Here is a 19,963-nt window from a genome sequence, read left to right as displayed (position 1 = left end):
CAAAGTTGGGGAAATGCAAGAAGCAGCCCTTTGTCTATTCCTTATCCTTGCTGTCTGGCTAAGGCGGCGTTGGGTTAATAAGGCTGTTCTATCAGAAAACTGCGCTAATTAGTTGCAATTTCTCAACATCTTTGGACTGCTTCTGAAAACTAATTACTGGGAACCAGGGAGTGCACACCCTGCGGATATGTAGTTAACACACACACCTCTCATAGGCGCTGATGGGACAGGCTGCTTAATTTCCCCAAAGAGGATGCACTGGGTTTTCCCCTCCCCATCTTTTAAGTTTTTCTTTTTTAACAGCTTTGTTAATTTAGGTTAAGTGGTTTGGTTGTCATGGAAACCAGTATTCCTCTCAGGCTGATTGTGTCAAAGCCATCATTAATCTGTTTTCTCAAATGCCTCTTCCTCATCCATCTAATTGCAGTCCCCCCCCTACTTTGGATGACATCATTTTGGACATTTTTAGGGCACCATATGTGAGATTCAGCACAATTTATTTGTATTCAAATTCCATATCACTTTGTTAATTGTCATATTCCCACCCCAGGGGAGGAAGATGGCTCCCCTATGTGGGGGGACATAGCATCCCCAGAGGTGAGGTCGGAAGTCACTTGATTTAGTTCGCCTCAGTCTCAATGTAGCGTCCCAAATAAAGAAGACTTTTGACACTTTGCCTCTCCCTCCTTCTCTTCTTCTGGGTTCTTTTCTTAGGATTCTAAGTTTTTGGTGTACTGGGAACTGTGATGTTTGAAAGAGTAAAGAGTCTGTACTGCTAGAATGTTCTGGGAAGTCTAGGATGACCTAGGTGGCCAACATCCTCCTCGGATGGCCTTGAACTGACGAGAGAATATGGATCATAGTATATTGTCTGTTCCTCTCAGAAAATGGTCTCGGCGTGAAAATGCTGTGTTGTTTGTGCCCCTTTGCTGTGGTGTCCATTTTGACAACCCTGACCAACAAGGCAAACAGTGTGACAGTGGTTATTTGCTTCCTGCAGCTCTGATCCACAGAACGATTCTCAACTGATTTGTTCTGTTCGACCTTGATCAGTGGGCAAGATTCTTTCTGCACACCTCCATCTCCACACAAGGTTTCCAGATTCTCAGCCCATCATTATGATGAGCACATGACCATAGAGGACATTTGGGCTGGGGGTAGGGCACAGGTTGGTGGGGGACAGCACCTGAGGACAGGTCAGCACACGGACCACCCACTCTGCTCCCAGGTCCTCTCACTGGGAGAACTTCAAGAATTATTGGCCTTACCACCCGTCTCTTGGAAAAGCCAAATCTCATTTTTCCCTCTATTTTGCTACTGTTTTTATGGGAGGATGCTGGATAGCTGGGAAATAATGTTTATTTACATTTTACATGCAGTCAGTCACAGATCAGATAAATCATGTATTAGGATTTATTGCACATAAATCATGTATTAGGATATTTTTTTCTTTCTTAGTTCATAACAGCAGACACAAATTATATTCCTAACATTTTTTTTTGTTACCTTCTTGATTCTAAACATTGACGTTCTTTTCTCATCTCTATTCTTTAAGTAGAATTCATTGTTTCTTCCTGTGTTACCTTGTATTTTTCATCCAGATATTTATTATAGCATGCATACCATTTAATTGTAGTTAATTTTAGTATATGTGCTGCCGAAGCGAGCACTAATTGTAGTTAATTTAAAAGTATGTCTCTTTAAAACAAGTTATTTGAATCATATTTGTTATCTGCATGCCCGATGCATATTACTTAGTCACATTATATGTTGGATAAATAAATGTTGACTTAAGGCCAAATTTTGATTTATAGCTGTTATCAGTTTACAATAGGAAAAAATGCCCATTGGTCCTGATTGTCAACAATGGTGGTATAACTGATTAGGTTTTTGTTTTAACTAAGAAGCATTTCTGTTGTAGGTCAAGGGAATGAAGCATTATGTAAGAAAACGACACCAAGCAAGGTGGTGGCTGTCATAGTCAGTTTGTACTGCTATAACAGAATATTCTAGACAGGGTGGCTTATAAACAACAGAAATTCATTTCTCATAGTTCTGGAGGCTGGGAAGTTGAAGATCAAGATGTCTGTCGATTTAGTGAGGGTCTGCTTCCTGGCTCATAGCCAGCTGTCTTTGTGTTGTGTCCTTACAGGGAGGGACAGGGGAGCTCTCTGGGGTCTCTTTTAAACAGGTTTTTTTTGGTTTGGTTTTGTTTTGTTTTTTAATTTGAGAGAGAGAGAGTGAGTGAGAGAGCACATGAGTGCACAAGTGGGGGGAGGGGCAGAGGGAGAAGCAGACTCCCCACTGAGCAGGGAGCCTGCCGTGGGACTCGATCCAGGACTCCGGGATCATGACCTGAGCCTAAGGCAGACGCTTAACTGACTGAGCCACCCAGGTGCCCTTTGCGGTGTCTTTTAAAAGGGCACCAATCCTGTTCATGAGGGTTCCACTCTCATGACCTAAGAACCTCCCAGTAGCGCTATCTCCAAACACCATCACATTGGGGATTAGGCTTCAACATATGAATTGTGGGGGAACACAAACCTTTAGTCTATAGCAGTGGCTAAGATTTATGCTTCTGCAATTCTAAGTTAAACAGATTTGGTGATACCAGAATGGATGTAGGGCAGGAGAGAGGATCTAGAATGAGTCCTCGCTTTCTGGCTTAGGTGCTGGGGAGGAAGTTGGCAATGTGGGGGGAATGGGTCTTCAGGGCAGGACAGGGAAGATGGGTAAGCAGACTTGAATGTGTTCAGTTTGACTCTAAACAAGCACCGAGGCAGAACTGAACTGGGCCTTTCTGAGTTACAAAGATATCCTTAGGTTATATTTTTCTCACGTGGCTGAGTCTTTCATGCAACTACATGGAAGCAAAGTGTCCAATCTTGTTCCAGTTGAAAAGCCCTCTCTATCAGCGCTGTTGAGCATTGGAGATAAATAAGGAAAATAGGCAACAAGAGTACTGAGAATTAGTGCGGGATGAAAAGCAATTCAGATTTGTAAGAAAGACTTGATATTTTAATTAAGAGATCCAGGACTCCTTTTGTGCCTTGGAAATCACTCAAGTTACCTCTGTGACTTTTTTTTTTTTTTTTAATTAAAGAAAAATTAGGCTCGGGGCACCTGGGTGGCTTAGTTGGTTATGCGTCTGACTCTTGGTTTTGGCTCAGGTCATGATTTCAGTGTCGTGGGATTGAGCCCAGAATCGGGCTCGCACTCATCGTGGCGTCTGCTTGTCCGTCTCCCTCTGCTCCCCCCCGCAACTCGCATGCTCTCTCTCTCTCAAATAAATAAATGAAATCTTATTAAAAAAAAGAAAAATTAGGCTCACAGAAGGGCAGAAACCAAGGGTAGCTGCCTCTGTCCATTGCTTTCTCCACATTTCCCTTTCTTCATGCTTCCTGATTCTCTTTGCACACTGTTTATTTTCTTCTGTCTCCTGGTCAGCTTTGTCTTTAATCTTCTTAGACCCTGAGTCTGCAAAACTTCGTCGCATACAGGGCCCATTTTGGCTATCTCTGTACCTCATGGGATACTCTACCTTCATCTCTCCAGATAAATGATGTTATTTATTTATTCTCTCAGTTCCACAATTCTCAGGAGAGAATGCGTGTTGTCCATTTAATTTTTAAAGTCATAGTGCATGGGCTGCCACCCACTTAGCAGGTGTGTGGGTGAGATCATGGAAAACCAATTTCACCTCAAACATTGCTTGCTGACGTGCTGTACCCCTTGCAAAATAATTGGATATTTCCTTAGCTACTTCCCCTGTAGAAACAAGGACTTCTACCACAATAATTCTTTGGTCATAATTTTTATTTATTTTTTTGTAATAATTTTTAATATAGTGAGTAGCATAAGCTTTGAGTGGAAGTTGTTAAATCTTAACATTTCTGGATTCCTTTTCCAGAACTCATGTAATACTTTTATGTTGTGACCGAAAATTTATTGCTTACAATCTTAGGCCTTACGTCCTGCCTTAAGGAGGTGCAGTAAGACATAGCAGCCACCAGATGTCACTATTGCAGGTAACATTTCAAATTGCCGGGTTGTATCTGATATTGGCAGTGCAAATATTTAATAACAGTGGACAGGCTCCAAGAAATCACCTCAACTGCCCCTCCTGCCAGGAAGCCATGTGAACAGGTGAGCTGGTGATTTACCTTTAATGTTCTTCAGATAAAGAACAATGTTTACACACACCCATTTCTGAGGGCCACTTGCAAAGACAGTCACCAATACAAACTTGCCTCTGAAGTCCTTAGACCCCGAACAGCTATGAATCTGAGACTCTAAAGCCAAATGGACACGGTCTTTGCCTGCCACTCAAGCTTTGTGTGCTTTTGCTTTGGTCAAGAGCAAATCATTTTAGTACATGGTATATTATCATTCAAAATAGCAGAATCCCTGATAGTGAGAAACATTAAGAAGACATCACAGGGATGGTAAAGGTTTGCTGTGTATGTACATGGCTTCCCTTGGCTCAGGAGGCGAAGGCTGAGAGGCTAAGGCCCGAGGGAAAAGGCTCCCTGACAGGCGGCTGATCAGCTACTCCTGCGGGAATGCCCCCTCGCTGATGGCTTCAGCTTAACTTGGCTCTGGGATCATCATGTTAATGTGGAAGGTGGGTGCTAATTGTTTGTGGTTTCACCTCCCTTCTCCCCAGGTATCCCTTCTTATGTTGTCTTTTCCTTTTTCTCTTTTCTTCTTCTTCTCCCGAGTTCTCCTCAGTTTCCCTTGTCTCAATTATCCTGTCAGCTTTGCCATAGTTCCCAGCGCCTCCGAAGGCATTTCTTAGCCGCCTCAGTAGAAACTGGTGCTCAAGAAGAGACAATTCTGGAACACTCTGTTTCTTGTCTCTTCTCCTAATATTCTACACCACAAGCAGAAGAGTCCCAGGGACTACAAATGGATGGCCAGTTAGGAAAATAAGAACCGAAAGAATACCACTGGAGATGTAGGTGGAGACGCACGGCTGACCTAGGCCGGTGCTTCCCAAAGTGGGTTCAGGAAAACATCGCTCCTCAAGATGTATCATGAAAAGGCACTTCCCTGCACAAGGAATCTGAGAAATGCCACCACCTGGATTCTCTTTTGGGGAGGTTTACAATGTACCTAGGGCAGTACAAAGATTCCAATATGTCTTCCAGCAAAAACACTAGTTGAACTACTCAGTGCACTCTCACTTGACACAGAACCCATTCGATGGTCTCGCTGATGGCGCACACCACCCACGAGTGACCCTTAGGACTGGCACTCTGCGGAAGCTACTTCGGGAACTGTTCCCGCTGTGGATAAGTTGGACAAATCCTCTCTTAGCAAGGAAGTAAAATTGAATGCTGCTCCTAGAATAGGCTCAGGCTTTGATTTTTTATTCTGAGATGGCATATTTAAAGCAAATAGAATAATACACTCTAGGGGATATAATTTTTCTATGATGTCATTTACATTACTAAAAATAAATACTGAATGCCTGCCAAAATTGTAAGGCTCTTTCTTCTCTCTGGAGGAATTTTCACTGCTTGAATTCATTATAGCTTGAGATCATTTAGTTCAAGATTTATTGAGTGCTCACTGTATGCCCAGCACTGTCTCACCCATGCAAAGATAAATAAGACCTACTTCTTGCTCTAAAGGAAATCCAGGGAGAATCTTATAGTTTTATACTACTTAACTCTTATACTCTGCTGTTTTTGATACTTTGTAAATGAGGTGTTACTCATGATCCGCTCACCCTTGTGCCTAGAGGAGTGTAAGCTTTAAGCAAATAATGGTAGCCATGATTAGCCATGTAGTTAAGATGCTTTGAGTTGAAGAGAATGTTAAGGATAATTTATAATTTTAAATATCTTTTCCTTGTTGCTTAGGAACATTAAGAACAAAACTCACATAGGTGGCTTTCAATCTTGTGGTCCAGGTTCTCTTTAGAATGTGTAACATTATGCCCTAGACCAGTAGGAAGCACCCCTTCACACATCCAACTCCATCTTCCCTCAACTCAGGCAACACACCTGCTTTTGGAGGGGATCACGATGGTCACCTCATTTGCTGTAGTTCCCACTGGCATTGAGACCAAGTGGAAGTTTGATTTTATTGTTGGGGATGGGCCAGTGGAGGGATCCAAGTAGATCGCAGCCTTTCCCTCACTCTGTCTCTTGGGCTCAACACCTCTCCAAGGTATTCAGCCCCATTTGCTCAGGTTTTGCCTGAGCTCAAGATCCACGATTTGCCATTTCACAAGTATACTGCCTTTTTGCATTCACAGTGGAGATGGGTCCCCCTCATTTGAACTTATACAAGGCATTAAAAATAACTTCATCTTCTTGCCTCTCTCATGGTTGTGCCCTCAAGTCTAGAAACAGAGGCGTGTGGGAGTGAGGGCCCTCAAAGACTGTGTCTAGGGTTTCTGTACTGAGCCTCGCTCACTGGTCCACTCTGATAATTAACCACAGCCTACACCTGGCTGCTAGGGCTCAGGATTCCTGGTCTTTCCAGGAGATGTCAGTCTTGTTGGAACCAACGGCGGTCACTGTTTTCTTACTCCTATTGGGTCAAAAGTCAGAGAAAGCCCAGTAAATGCTTATTGAATTAATTGACCTGTTTGTGTTGCCCCTCGAAATATGGTGAGTAACCTTCTTAGAAACAGTCTCTTCTTTGAGAAGAAACATTTGTTAAGATGTTGGCAGTTTCTTTGTAGATAGATCTGTGATTCTAAAAAGGCATATTCCCACTTGGGACAAAAGCCAACTTCAATATCAGTTGAAGTTTAGCTCATGCATGGGATTGAACAAATTCTAAATATAAGAAAAATCCCTTTCAAAGCTTCTCCTTGATTTATGGACCTCATAAATATGACTGCTGGAAGATAGCATGCAGGATTATGGGATTTATTTTGTGTGTTTGCCATGAGGATGAAATAGAGTTTTGGAATTATTGAGGCCAGACGCAAAGGGAAATTAAATAAGCCCTGTGGATGAAAAGAAATTTTTTAAAAGTGCCCTGTAAGACATATCAGGTAATAAAGCACCAGGGCCAGATGGATACACAGCTGTATTGTACAGAACATTCAGTCATAAATTACTTCCAATTTTAGAAGAGGTTTATAAACATGCTCCAGGAACCAAAGAAACTTCTCCTTGTTTCAATTTAACTGGCAAGAAAAAAAATGTATAGGCTATAAACTTAATTTTATTCCTTAACTCTAACTTAAAAGCTATGACTGTTAGATTTATAAAGCTATTAAGCAGTATATTTGCCTGGATCAAGTGGATTTATTCTATGGAAAATTTCTGGAAAATAATATTTACTACTTAGTTAATCTTGCAAATATAGTACCGGATAATTGAAAAATAGGTATGGATAAGGCTTTTACCTAGTGAACTGAAGAACTGAATAAAAGCATTCATTTCAAAGAGATAGTCATAGAAGGATTTTGGAGAAATTTCAGGACTAGCCTGAATTCAGGCAGCATACAAGTGACTTTCTTATTTTTAGGATTATATCCTTAGAAGAGTCATGTATATATCAATTTAGTATCATACTTGTTTCTTAAGGTGTGGTTCAAAATAGCAGAAAAACTGAGAAAAACCTTTATGCCCAACACCAGGCTTAGTAAATTATGGTGTATTCAATGGATATTATGCAGTTATTGCATATAATATAGAATATTTAATATCAGAAAGATGGCCATCATATTTTAAGGGTTGTAAAAATGGGCCAACGCAAGCCTTGGTGGTATGATTTGCTTTTTGTAAAATAATAGAAAAGCATTTGTTTGTGTGTCTGCAGTGTCCATCCAGGGGTCTTGTTAGAGTCAAATATTGAAAGTGAAGACGATCGGGATGCACTTGGCCCAGGCTGCGGCGGAGGGTGTCAGGACCGAGCCACAGCGCATGCGCAGAGCATCATCAGGTGTTCCTCTCCAGAGGGAGACCTTGGAGAATTTCAGCTCTGGGCCCGGACAGGAGAGACAAAGCAGGCAAGGCCCGCGCTGCCATTTGCAGGGAAGCCTCGAATCTCACAGCTGCTAAATTTTTTTTTTTTTTTTAAATAACAATTCGGTGGGCTTCTAGGGTCTCTAAGGGACATTCCAGTTATAAGAATCACCGCACTCAGGGGAACCCGCACCTCCTTGTCTGATTTAAAGATCATTTACAGGGGTGCCTGGGTGTCTCGGTTGGTTGGGTGGGTTGGGTGTCTGCCTTTGACTTGGGTCGTGATCCCAGGGTGCTGGGATGAGCCCCGCCTGGGGCTCCCTCTCCCTTTGACCCTCCCCCCTGTTCCTGCTCTTGCTGGCGGACTCTTTCTCTCTCAAATGAATACATTTTGAAAAATCTTCAAAAAAAAAAAAAGTTCATTTGCAGTCTCCCCAAATCCAGATGAAATTTACCAGCCAAGCGTCATCTTAATCATTAAGCAATACTGCTTAGTGCTATACACCAAATCTCCCCGCCCGCCCCCCCGCCCGCCCACCACACGCAGTTCATTTGTTGAAATCCCTGCCCCTAAAATGATAGGATTAGGATTAGGGGATGATGCCTTGGGGGAAGGTGATTAGGTTACGAAGGCAGAGCCCTCATGCCTGGAATTAGTTCCCTTGTTAAAGAAGACTGGCAAAGCACCCTTGTTCCGCCCCCACGTGAGGTTACAGCAAAGTAGTTGAGGAAGTGAGCCCTCATCAGACTCTGCCAGTACCTTGATCTTGGACTTTCCAGCCTCCAGAACTGTGAGAAATAAGTTTCTATCATTTACAAGCCCCTCAGTGGGCTTATAACATGGGATCTTTGTTACAGATGCCCGGATGGATGGACACTTAGTGTCATAATTCACATTCCACCTGTTGAGGAATCAGGGGTTTAGGTGGTCAGTTTCAGACAGTGAGCCAGACTGAGGGTGACTGTCCAACCCTCATTCACTCAGTGCAAAAGGCCAGAAGAGGCACCTCCCTCCCAGTGTTGTATTCGCCGCATGGAGTCAGACTCCTTACCTTGATCACGTCTCCCGAAGATTGAGCTAGAATGTTAATGGAAGGGCCACTTTCATAGAGCCTGGCTTTTAACCCTACTGTAGTACTTGTTATGTTAACCCTCTTTATGTACTTTCTGGTTCTTTCCTTTATCCCTTCGGATTTAAGTTACTTTCATGTGTCATTTCTTTTTTTATTTGTTCAGTGACGTGGCTGGAGGTTTCCCTGCTCTAGGGTAAAGCCTCTGATGTTGCATCTCAGAGGGTACAGCCTTGGGCATGCCCACAGTCACCATGGGATGACAGTAGCTTTAGCAGGGCTGGCTTTGGCTGTCTCTTTCCCTCATCTCTCTATTAGGCTGTCCCTCTCTGTTGGTATCACACCCAGGCATTAGTCTTCACTAATTTCTAGCTGGTTGCGCTACTGTTTTGAACAATGCCCTGGGACCTAAATTGTTCTACAATCTTGTCCAATTAAATTTGGGTCCTTTTTTCAGGAGTGAGTCTTTGAGTTCAGTCTTTGAGATTTGCTCTGATCCCAGGAGGGTTGTTTTAGCTGTCTTTTGTCTTAGTTCTCTCTGTTTTACTTCCATTGGTCTATAGTTTAGCTTATTATTATTATTTTTTAAGATTTTATTTGTCAGAGAGAGAGCACAAGCAGGGGGAATGGCAGGCAGAGGGAGAAGCAGGTTCCCCACTGAGCAGGGAGCTCGATGCGGGACTTGATCCTAGGACCCTGCGATCATGACCTGATCTGAAGGCAGACGCTTAACTGAGTGAGCCACCCAGGCATCCATACAGTTCAGCTTGTTAGTTTTATGAAGTTATCAGCCTTCTCTTAATTGCTTACCATTAAAATCTCCACTGTTTCAATCGTGCCCTTAGACTTAAACTTCCCCATACCCTGTTCCTAATAAAATCATTCCTTTGAGGAGAGATTCAAAGCTTTCTGTTCTTACGGCTTGTCTCTCTTACTGGGCAAAATCTATGGTCAACCGCCATAGAGCTTGGGGCAGGGACACGGTCCCCTTCTCTCAGAATGACACCCCTGCTTCCTGAGCAGAATGCTGCATGGTGGGGTAACTTGTGGTCTTCTCAACTTGCCTCTCCTGACACGGAATCTGCCTATGAGTGAGAGGATCAAGGGGATCAAGGGGATTTGGGTCCCAGGATTGTTAGCCTGTGTGCCTGGGACAGAGCTGCTGTCCCATGATTCGAGGGTGTTAGAAGGTACCCCTGGACCTCTCAGCTATTCTTGCCTGGGATAGAACTTCTGCTACATGAACCTGGTGGGGGGATGAGAAATGCTGGTGGCCTGGTCCTCCCAGAGAGATCCTGTGGCCCCAGACTTAGAGCTGGGGGGAGTGCAAACCCCCTGTTCTGGGCTGCCCCAGCTGGGTTAGCACCTCCAACATGCTGAGCTGGATGAGGGGCAATGCCACCAACTCTTGTGTTTTGTACTGAAATTTAGTAGATTTTCTTTTCTTTTTTAAAAGATTTTATTTATTTATTTGATAGAGAGAATGAGAGAGCGAGAAAGTATGAGAGGGGGAAGGGTCAGAGGGAGAAGCAGACTCTCCGCTGAGCAGGGAGCCCGATGTGGGACTCGATCCCGGGACTCCAGGATCATGACCTGAGCTGAAGGCAGTCGCTTAACCGATTGAGCCACCCAGGCGTCCTTTAGTAGATTTTCTTGAGTAAATATTTCTCTAAGGGCTCTCTAAGTGCTCTACACCCTTAGGAGAATTTCTAGAGACTTAAAGTTAAAAAAAAAAAAAAAATTCTTGACCAGTGTGGTTGTTTTGCTGGGGAGGTTAGCAGAGCTCCTCACACTTCTCTTCTAGAAATCTACCCCCACCCTATGTCTTGTTTATAATTTATATGTGTCTCAAGGACCATTAGCCTGATGTCATTTCATTAATACTCTGCATTTATTAGAAAAGGCGGAAAAAGCATCTAACAATCTATTGATGGTTACCCAGAGGGATGAGGGATTATGTTGATTTAAGTACTTCAAATATTTTTAAATTATTTTGTTTATCTGTATTTTTTGCTTCAAACATTTTTTTTTGAAATGAGAAAGAAAAGCTTTTAAGAAAAGAAGCAAATAAACAAATTATTTTTCTCTTGACGGCTGGGAAGGTGGCACAAGGCATGCAACCGGTTCTCTTTTTACTGAGAGACTCCCTGGCCAGAGAGATGACTTGGTCAAATCTCTTTATAAACATAGTAATGACAGACTTCTAATGGCTTTCTCTGATGGGAGAGTCCTTAACTGTGGAATATTCTTAGCATAGCAGAAAGTACCTGGTCTGTCTAGAATTGATCATGATCAACAGACCAGGGATCTATGGATTTATGGGGCCTGGCTTCCTGGAAAAAGTCACAGAAGCGATTGTCGGGGGAGGTCATCCAGATGACACGACTGCGGGCCCCTGGCAATCGGAGGCTCGGTACCCCTTCCCCTGTCCTCGGAGTGCAGGGTCCACCCACCGTTCCCGCAGCCGGAGCCGTTTTAAGGACACAGCCTCGAGAGAGAGCAAGGTGTTGTTGAGATCACCTGGCCTGAATACGTGACTGAGCCCAGGTAAGACCTCTGTATACAAACTGTAAAGACCGGCAGTGGGATGCGGAGGTTTACTCGTCTTGCGGCCGCCGGAGACAAGCCTCGTAAATTAAGTTCCCGAGCTTTTTAAACCCGCCACCCATCAATCCCGGGGGCTCTGCCTCTTTCCTCAGTCTCTCCCTGCCTTCCGTGTGCTAGGGCCAGTTTGAGAACCACGGCTACGTAACTATAGGAATACAAAAGCTTCTTAATGGCAGAGATAGCCCTGTGTGTGTGTGTGTGTGTGTGTGTGTGTGTGTGTGTGAAAGTGATGATTGCATATGTTAGATATTGGCAAACAACACAAGAAAGGACTTGGGAAGCTGGATTAGAGGTCCTGGATGTCTCCTTGCTGCTTATGTTGCCTGAGACAGGGTAACATCTCTGAATCTGGCGAGCCTGATCTGAGCATCCAGTGCTTTGTATTGTTCTAGCGTCAAAGTAAGAAAAAGAGCTGCTTTCTTATGAGCCCCCGTGAGTTTAACACTTTACTGAAATGGCCTTAGAAATCACTGAACTCTTTCCAGGTAAATAATAAGCAGTTAAATGTAGGAGAAGCGGGGACTATCCACTCATTGCCAGTACTACTGTTTACAACGTGAATTAGGTATATTTTAGCAAACAACTGGGCAATGCAGCTTTAGGTCCTTCCCCGCCCCCACCCCCCAAAAACCAATTTGCTCTAATTTGGTAATTCACTGAAATAGTTTTCTGGGAATTGATTTTTAGTGAATTGGACTGCTTCCAGATGATAAGATTAAAAAATAAAAATATTTACCCCAGTTCCTCTAGCATTTCCATGGTACCTGAGTATAAGGAGAAATGATTGAGAGTTGTGGAAAGTGAATATCCTTTTCCCCAGTTATAAGAAGTTTCATGTTTTCAATCTGTTATCTGTGTTTTTAATTTATTGTTTTTGGTCCCATGTAGTAAAAGGTTTTCCTTTTTATGTCAAACTTGTACACCCTTTGGAGGAAATATGAAAAATAGAGAAAACGTATTTTTAAAGTTTTTATTTTAATTCCAGAATAGTTTACAGTATTAGTTTCAGGTGTACAATATAGCGATTTAGCAATTCTGTACATCATCCTGTGCTCATTACCTGTGCCCTCCTTAATCCCCATCACCTGTTTAACCCATCCCCTCACCCACTTCCCCTCTGGTAACCATCAGCTGTTCTCTAGAGTTGAGTCTGTTTCTTGGTTTGCCCCTCTCTCTTTTTTCCCCTATGCTCTTTTGTTTCTTAAATTCTACATATGAGTGAAATCATATGGAAGTATTTTTCTTTCTCTAATTTACTTATTTTGCTTAGCATTATACTCTCTAGCTCCATCTACATTGTTGCAAATGGCAAGATTTCATTCTTTTTTATGGCTGAGTAATATTCCATTATGTATATATTATATATATTTATGCCACTTTGTCCATTCATCAGTTGATGGGCCCTTGGGCTGCTTCCATATCTTGGCTATTGTAAATAATGCTGCTATAAACAGTAGGATGCCTGTATCCCTTTGAATTAGTGTTTTTGTATTCTTTGGATTAATACCTAGTAGTGCAATTGCTGGATCACGAGGTAGTTTTATTTTTAACTTTTTGAGGAACCTCCATACTGTTTTCCAGAGTGGCTGCACCAGTTTGCATGCCTACCAACAGTGCACAAGCGTTCCTTTTTCTCTCCATCCTCACCAACACGTTTCTTGTGTTTTTGATTTTAGCCGTTCTGACAGGTGTGAGAAGATAGTGCATGTAGGTTTTGTTTGGTTTGTTTTTGTTTTTGTTTTGACTGGCTGCTTGGAGTTTGTTTTCCAGGTTTATAACTTGGAGTCTGTAACTCCAAGGCGCACAGTTCCAGGGGTGTCATGAAAGCTTGCATGTGGCTTGAATAGTACAGAGTGGGGTTCTCTTAACATCCTTTTTGGTGTTTTGCTGTTTTGCTATAAAAGAACCCAACTGTTTCTGCTTGTTGTTACTTACCAACTGTTGCTTACAATTATAGCCCAACTGTAGCAAAAAGTTGCTCAGCTGTCAGAGAAAGTTACTGCTTTTCTGCTTGCTGTAGCCTACCGAGTCTACAGGAGGGAAGCAGGGAGCTCGGTGTGGGGGAGGCTCTGATGAGTCTGGCGCCTCTTGAAGCCTGGTGGTGGCCATTCAGGACTGGGGCCCGGTGTTGGCTTTGCCAGGCTGGCTATCAGACTGCTTCCTCATGGTGATCGTGCGGCTGGAGGCCTGAGAGACTCCGCATGTTCTGGGGACTCCAACACTGTAGCCATGAATGGGAGTGTGGACTTCCCAAAGAAGCAGCTTGCCCACCAGTGACCCAGGTGGGCCATGGGGAGCCTGGGGTGGTGAGGTGTAGCTTCTCCAGGATACTCTGCACTTCCTGTTACTCGAAGTGGAGCCCAGGTGGCGCTGGTAATAGTCGTGGGTGGCCACGAGCCAGCTGCTGGAAGGGATGGATGGCTGCCATGCTGTCTCTGGTTTGGTGGGAACCCTGGTGGTGACCCCTCCCAGGCCTCTGCCGGCAATCACGGGTGGGTGTTGGGGTTGGGACGTTAGGCTGTGGAGCCCACCTGCAGAAGAGACAGCTAGAGGCAGCTCCAGGACCGAGGGACGGGTGGGGTCTGCATTGTAGGTTTGCTTTGCATTTCTCTCATGATGAGGGATGTTGAGCATCTTTTCATGTGTCTGTTGGCCATCTGGATGTCTTCTTTGGAGAAATGTCTATTCATGTCTTCTGCCCATTTTTTAATTGGATTATTTGTTTTTTTGGGGGTATTGAATTGTATCAGTTCTTTATATATTTTGGATGCTCTGTTGGATGTGTCATTTGCAAATATCTTTTCCCATTCAGTAGGTTGTCTTTTAGTTTTGTTGATTGTTTCTTTTGCTGTGCAGGAGCTTTTTATTTTGAGGTAGCCCCAATAGTTTATTTTTGCTTTTAGTTCCCTTGCCTCAGGAGACACATCTAGAAAAAAGTTGCTACAGCTGTTAGAGAAAGTTACAGCTTCATCTTCTAGGCTACTTATGGTTTCAGGTCTCACATTTAGGTCTTTAATACATTTTGAATTTATATATGGTATAAGAAAGTGGTCCAGTTTCATTCTTTTGTCTGTAGTTGTCCAGTTTTCCCCACGCCATTTGTGAGAGACTGTCCTTTTCTATTGTATATTCATTCCTCCTTTGTCGAAGATTAATTGGCCATATAATTGTGGGTTTATTTCTGAGTTTTCTGTTTTGTTCCATTGATCTATGTGTCTATTTTTGTGTCAGTACCATACTATTTTCATTACTATAGCTTTGTAATATAGCTTGAAGTCTGGAATTGTGATGCCTCCAGCTTTGGTTTCCTTTTTCAAGATTGCTGTGGCTATTTGGGTTTCATACAAATTTTAGGATTTTTCTAGTTCTGTGGAAAATGCTGTTGGTATTTTAAGATGGGGATTGCTTTCAGTGTGTAGATTGCTTTGGGTAGTATAGACATTTTAACAATATTTGTTTTTGCAATTAATGAGCAGGGAATGTCTTTCCATTTCTTTTTGTCACCTTCACAGGAAACCGACCAGTTCTTTTTTTTTTTAAGATTTTATTTATTTATTTGAGAGAGAGAATGAGAGCATGAGAGGGGGGAGGGTCAGAGGGAGAAGCAGACTCCCTGCTGAGCAGGGAGCCCAATGCAGGACTCGATCCTGGGACTCCAGGATCATGACCTGAGCCGAAGGCAGTCGCTTAACCAACTGAGCCACCCAGGCACCCAAAACCAACCAGTTTTTATACATTTTAATACATTTTCCTCCCATCTTTTATGTGCATAGGTTTTTCTCACATGTTTGTAAATCATTCTGAACAGAGTTAAAATATTTTAATATCCCAGACTTCATTTTAGGCAGAATATTCACATAAGTTTACTCAAAGAAATTAAGCCAGATATCTACCTGCATCACCCAATTATTCAAATGGACTGAGTCATCAAACTCTCCAAATTGCTTGTTTTTGTTTCTTCCTGACATATACTGGTCCTGTGAACATAATAAAAGGCTTAGAAGAGAGAAAACATCCTCTTTAGTTAGGGGCAGCTCTTTTAAAGAGATGTAGGAAAGGAAACTGATTAAGGGACTTCAGCCCCAGGTGCATTTCCCTGTCCCTGGGTAAGTCCTGTAACTTCCATGACAATTTCCCAGTGGACATGGTATCACTATGGTCCTTTCCAGGTGGAATAGCCAACAGCCATGGAAGGGCATTGCCCCATGTTTCAGGAGCTTTCCATTGTATGTAAAACATTGCTCTCACCTATACAACTCTTCTATGTGTGAAAGAATGACAGTCACCAATATACAAATGCATTGTATTCAAAGGGATTTTTTGGCTAATTTATTTTGGATTGGAACACATTTTCTCATGTACACAATGTTAAACATAACAGTTCAATTTCCAGCTAGGTGGCTAAGAGAGTTTTTTTTTTTTTTTTTTAAGATTTTATTTATTTATTTGAGAGAGAGAATGAGACAGAGCATGAAAGGGGGGAGGATCAGAGGGAGAAGCAGACTCCCTGCTGAGCAGGGAGTCCGATGCGGGACTCGATCCTGGGACTCCAGGATCATGACCTGAGCCGAAGGCAGTCGCTTAACCAACTGAGCCACCCAGGTGCCTGAGTTTTTTTTTTTTTTTTAAGATTTTATTTATTTATTTGAAAGAGAATGAGAGAGGGCATGAGAGGGAGGAGGGTCAGAAGGAGATGCAGACTCCCCATGGAGCAGGGAGCCCCCCGCAGGACTCGATCCCGGGACTCCAGGATCGTGACCTGAGCCGAAGGCAGTCACTCAACCAACTGAGCCACCCAGGCGCCCTAAGAGTTCTAATCGTATTAGTTTTTGCTTCTGTGTCATAATGGATCCTATGTTCTATCTGGAATCTAAAAGTTCAATAACCTATCACATATAAATAGCATATAGCCATTGTGGTCTTTAAATGCAAATCTTCCCTTTTCCTCTTCCTCACTGTCCACACTCGCGCATGAAAGCAGAGAGGGTTAATAATACCAAAATATCAGCTAACGTGTACTGTAGGCATACTATGTTCTAGTCATTGCACTGAGCACATTCCGTGTATTTTATCATTTGATTCCTGCTACTTTCCCCATTTTATACATGAGGAAACAGACTAAGAATTCAAGTGACTTGTCCAGAGAAAGAGAGCTGTTAAAAGGCGGAAGCAGGCCTGAGGCCTCCAAACCCCGTGTTCCTGCCTGCCCCTTTGTGGCAGCAGGTGCTCCTGAAGGCGCCCCTGGCAGCCACAACCAATGCGTATTGACCAAATGTTGTTTCCTTAGTAAGAATCCCCTTAAACGTACCTTCCTCTGCCCTGGGACTCGTCCAGTTGCCCCTAGTTAGGCTCTCACAGCCTTGAATTTAGAGTACTCATAACTTTTATACTAGCATTTGTGTAGTTAATTACTCTCTCCATGCTTCACTAGATGGTAAGTACCACGAGGGAAGGGGCCATATCTGCCTTCACCTTTGTTCCTGTGCCAGGAATATGGTTGGGTCTCTGTTATTATATTTAGAACAGGTGAATGAAGTAGAAGTGGGAGCATTGCTTTTATGGGAGCAGAGAAAGAGGTGCGTGAACGGGCAGAATCCGGGCTTCAGTGCCTTGGAGGCAGGGTTGGGGCTCCCATATTGACGGATTGAGGGGGCAGCCAGAGGCGCTGTAGCTCCCAGCGCTGGGTGGCCCAGGATGGTATTAGGATCACTGTTCTACCTGTCAGATCACTATGTCAATCTTTAATCCAAGTAATTTCCTTTGAGACCATTTCCAAAGAGTCGAGGTTTACCATCTGTACAGTAATTTCTCACTGAGCTCTGTTTCCATAATCCACTGGTTCTTTACATGTTTTTGTTATTCTACATTTTTTCCCAGATTTATTGAGGCGTAACCGGCAAATGTGGATTGTGTGAATTTAAGTTGTGCAACATGAGGACTCGATACACATAGGTACTGTGAAATGATTATCCCGGTGCTCTTAACTGAGGCTCATTTGCCGAGGCCTTGATGAACCTTCAGGGGTTTCTTCTTTGCTTTGGGGAGGAGTCCTAACGCACTAACCCGAGGCCTTCAGCATTTCATGTCACTTCCTGCAAGTGCCCGGTGTAAACACTCTTCTCGGGTGGCTCTCATCCGCTCACTGGACTCAGTCCTCATCATGGCTTCCCCACCTCTCTGTCCGCCTCCAACCTACTTCCGCTTCCCATGCGCTCCTCCTTTGCTAAACCCTAGTGACCCCCTGAGGCCCAGGAAGTACCTTCTCCACACAAAGCCTTCCAGCCTGACCCTCCTGTTCCCAGAGCTGTATCTGCTGAACCCGTGCCCCACCCCCTGCTTGCCTTTTTTGGGCACGGAAGTGTCGCCAGATCGCAGGATTATCTGCTTTTTCCTTTCTCCCCCATCACTCTCCACGCGCTCCGCCCTGGAAGCTGGCTGCAGTACTGCGTGTTCTTCGGCAGGTGGCAACCTTCACAAACAGAATTCACGCAGTTCTGTTGTTTTGCTCTGCAGGATAGCGTCCCTAATGAGGGGCGCAGATGCCGGGAGCAGCTACCTCAGCTGATCTTGTTCACTAATTAGAAACATTTGCTTCCTTAGAGTCACAAAAATGTTCCCACTATTACTCTGTTTTGTGAGGGGTAACAATCCGAGTTGTTATTTAAGTGATTCCATTTTCCAGCACTCATGTGCTTAGAAGATCAGAAGATACCAAAACAAAGCTCTTCTTTATTATTATTATTATTATTATTATTTATGTATTATTTTTTCAGAGAATGAGGGAGAAAGCCTGATTCTTTTTTCAATTTTGGTATGGAATTTTTCTTTTCACAGGATGATGACAGTATTAAAATTTTGTGTAGGGATCTTTATTGTTAAAAACAATTAAGGGGAGAATGTTTTTAAAAACACAACGGTAGACTGCTAATTGAAGGAAAAAACGTCAAAAACTGGGCATATTATTTAGATTCGTTCTCTCTAGCAAGAATATTTGAGAATTGGTTGCTTTATGAAATGGAGTAGTTTGGTACCTAACGTTGGCACATTTGATACCTGGACTCTTCTGGAAACCTTGACCTGGGCATTGCCCTTAAGATCACTCTCTGAGTTCGTACCTTGACCATTTATTGTTACTTACTAAGGCATCTTACTTGGAAAATAGATGCACACCCTTTTCTTGTAGTATCCCTCCAGAACTTTGGTTCACCACTGTAAATTTTACTTCTCCTGAGGTTTTCCTCGGATCATCCAACCCCTAAGCTCACTTTACCCTCAAACTATCCTCATATATGTGTACAAAACAAGCACAGTATAAGGAATTGAGATTGAAATTTAGCAAGCAAATTGAAATGTGTACTTCTAAATATACATTGTGCTCTTCAGAGAAACTCGTGTAGAAGGGCCACGTATTTATTTTAATGATGAATCAGTGTCTTAAAACATTTGAAAACTTCTCTTTGGGTTTTATTTCAGAGCCTGTTATGATGGGATAAGCTCTGTTCTGAGGTCATCCCATGGATCCTTAGTTCTTAATTCTGCGTGCACCTTTTGTATTCTTGTGCTGTTCAGGTGGTATTTACCTCATGAGCTTTGTATCACCCTAAGAAGACAGGTTACGAACATTGTCTCATTTGCAATTTTTGTATAGAAGACTTTAGAGTGTTGGTGTCTGACCTGAAAAAGGAGTAACTTTGGTGTTCTCTACACCACTAGTGTGTGGATTTTTAATTTCTGTTGGACTTCCTCATCTGAGGTCAGACATCTTTAGGACTGGAAACATTTTCTAATTTACCTAAAAATATACATAAAATATCCCTGTACTATCTCCCTGTTTTTAATTTTTTCATTCTTTATAAAGGCTTGCCACGTTTCATGAGAGTGTTTTGCCTAAATATCAATTATCATACAGCATTTAGGTTAATCCCAATCTTTTCATAATTTCCCCATATCCCAAAACTATTTTAGTTATTGTAGTTACTCTCAACACCTCTTATACTTTTTTAAGATTTATTTATTTTACAGAGCGAGAGTGAGCACATGCCCACAAGTGGGGGGGTGGGGCAGAGGGAGAGAGAGAATCCTCAAGCTGACTCCCCACTGAGTGCAGAGCCCTTTGTGGGGCTTGAGCCCAGGACCCCGAGATCATGATCAGAGCTGAAATCCAGAGTTGGCCGCTTCACCGACTGAGCCACCCGGCTCCCCCTCAGCACCTCGTTTATTAATTAAATTTCATCTGTATCAATTGCTTAGGGGTGATCAATTCAGTGAAATCTCTTGTTTGAGTATCAATTTGTAAGGGATGGCACAACCTCCTAGAAATAGACCCTTTGCACATACATTCTCTCACTTATC

General features: G+C 43.0%; 1 long non-coding RNA gene across 4 annotated transcripts in view; it reads left to right on the top strand.

Annotated features, from left to right (window-relative positions):
- Positions 1-19,963, top strand: part of LOC145717193 (uncharacterized) — a 94,372-nt gene that overhangs the window by 1,808 nt on the left and 72,601 nt on the right. For all 4 annotated transcript variants that reach the window (XR_014140259.1, XR_014140261.1, XR_014140257.1 and 1 more), the window contains exon 3: positions 17,489-17,563. This is a non-coding gene — a long non-coding RNA (uncharacterized LOC145717193). The remainder of the gene's footprint in view (positions 1-17,488; positions 17,564-19,963) is intronic.

Source organism: Leptonychotes weddellii, chromosome 14, assembly GCF_054177405.1.
Source record: "Leptonychotes weddellii isolate Sample4059 chromosome 14, ASM5417740v2, whole genome shotgun sequence".
Lineage (NCBI taxonomy): Eukaryota > Metazoa > Chordata > Mammalia > Carnivora > Phocidae > Leptonychotes > Leptonychotes weddellii.
This window is presented reverse-complemented; position numbering and strand designations above follow the sequence as displayed.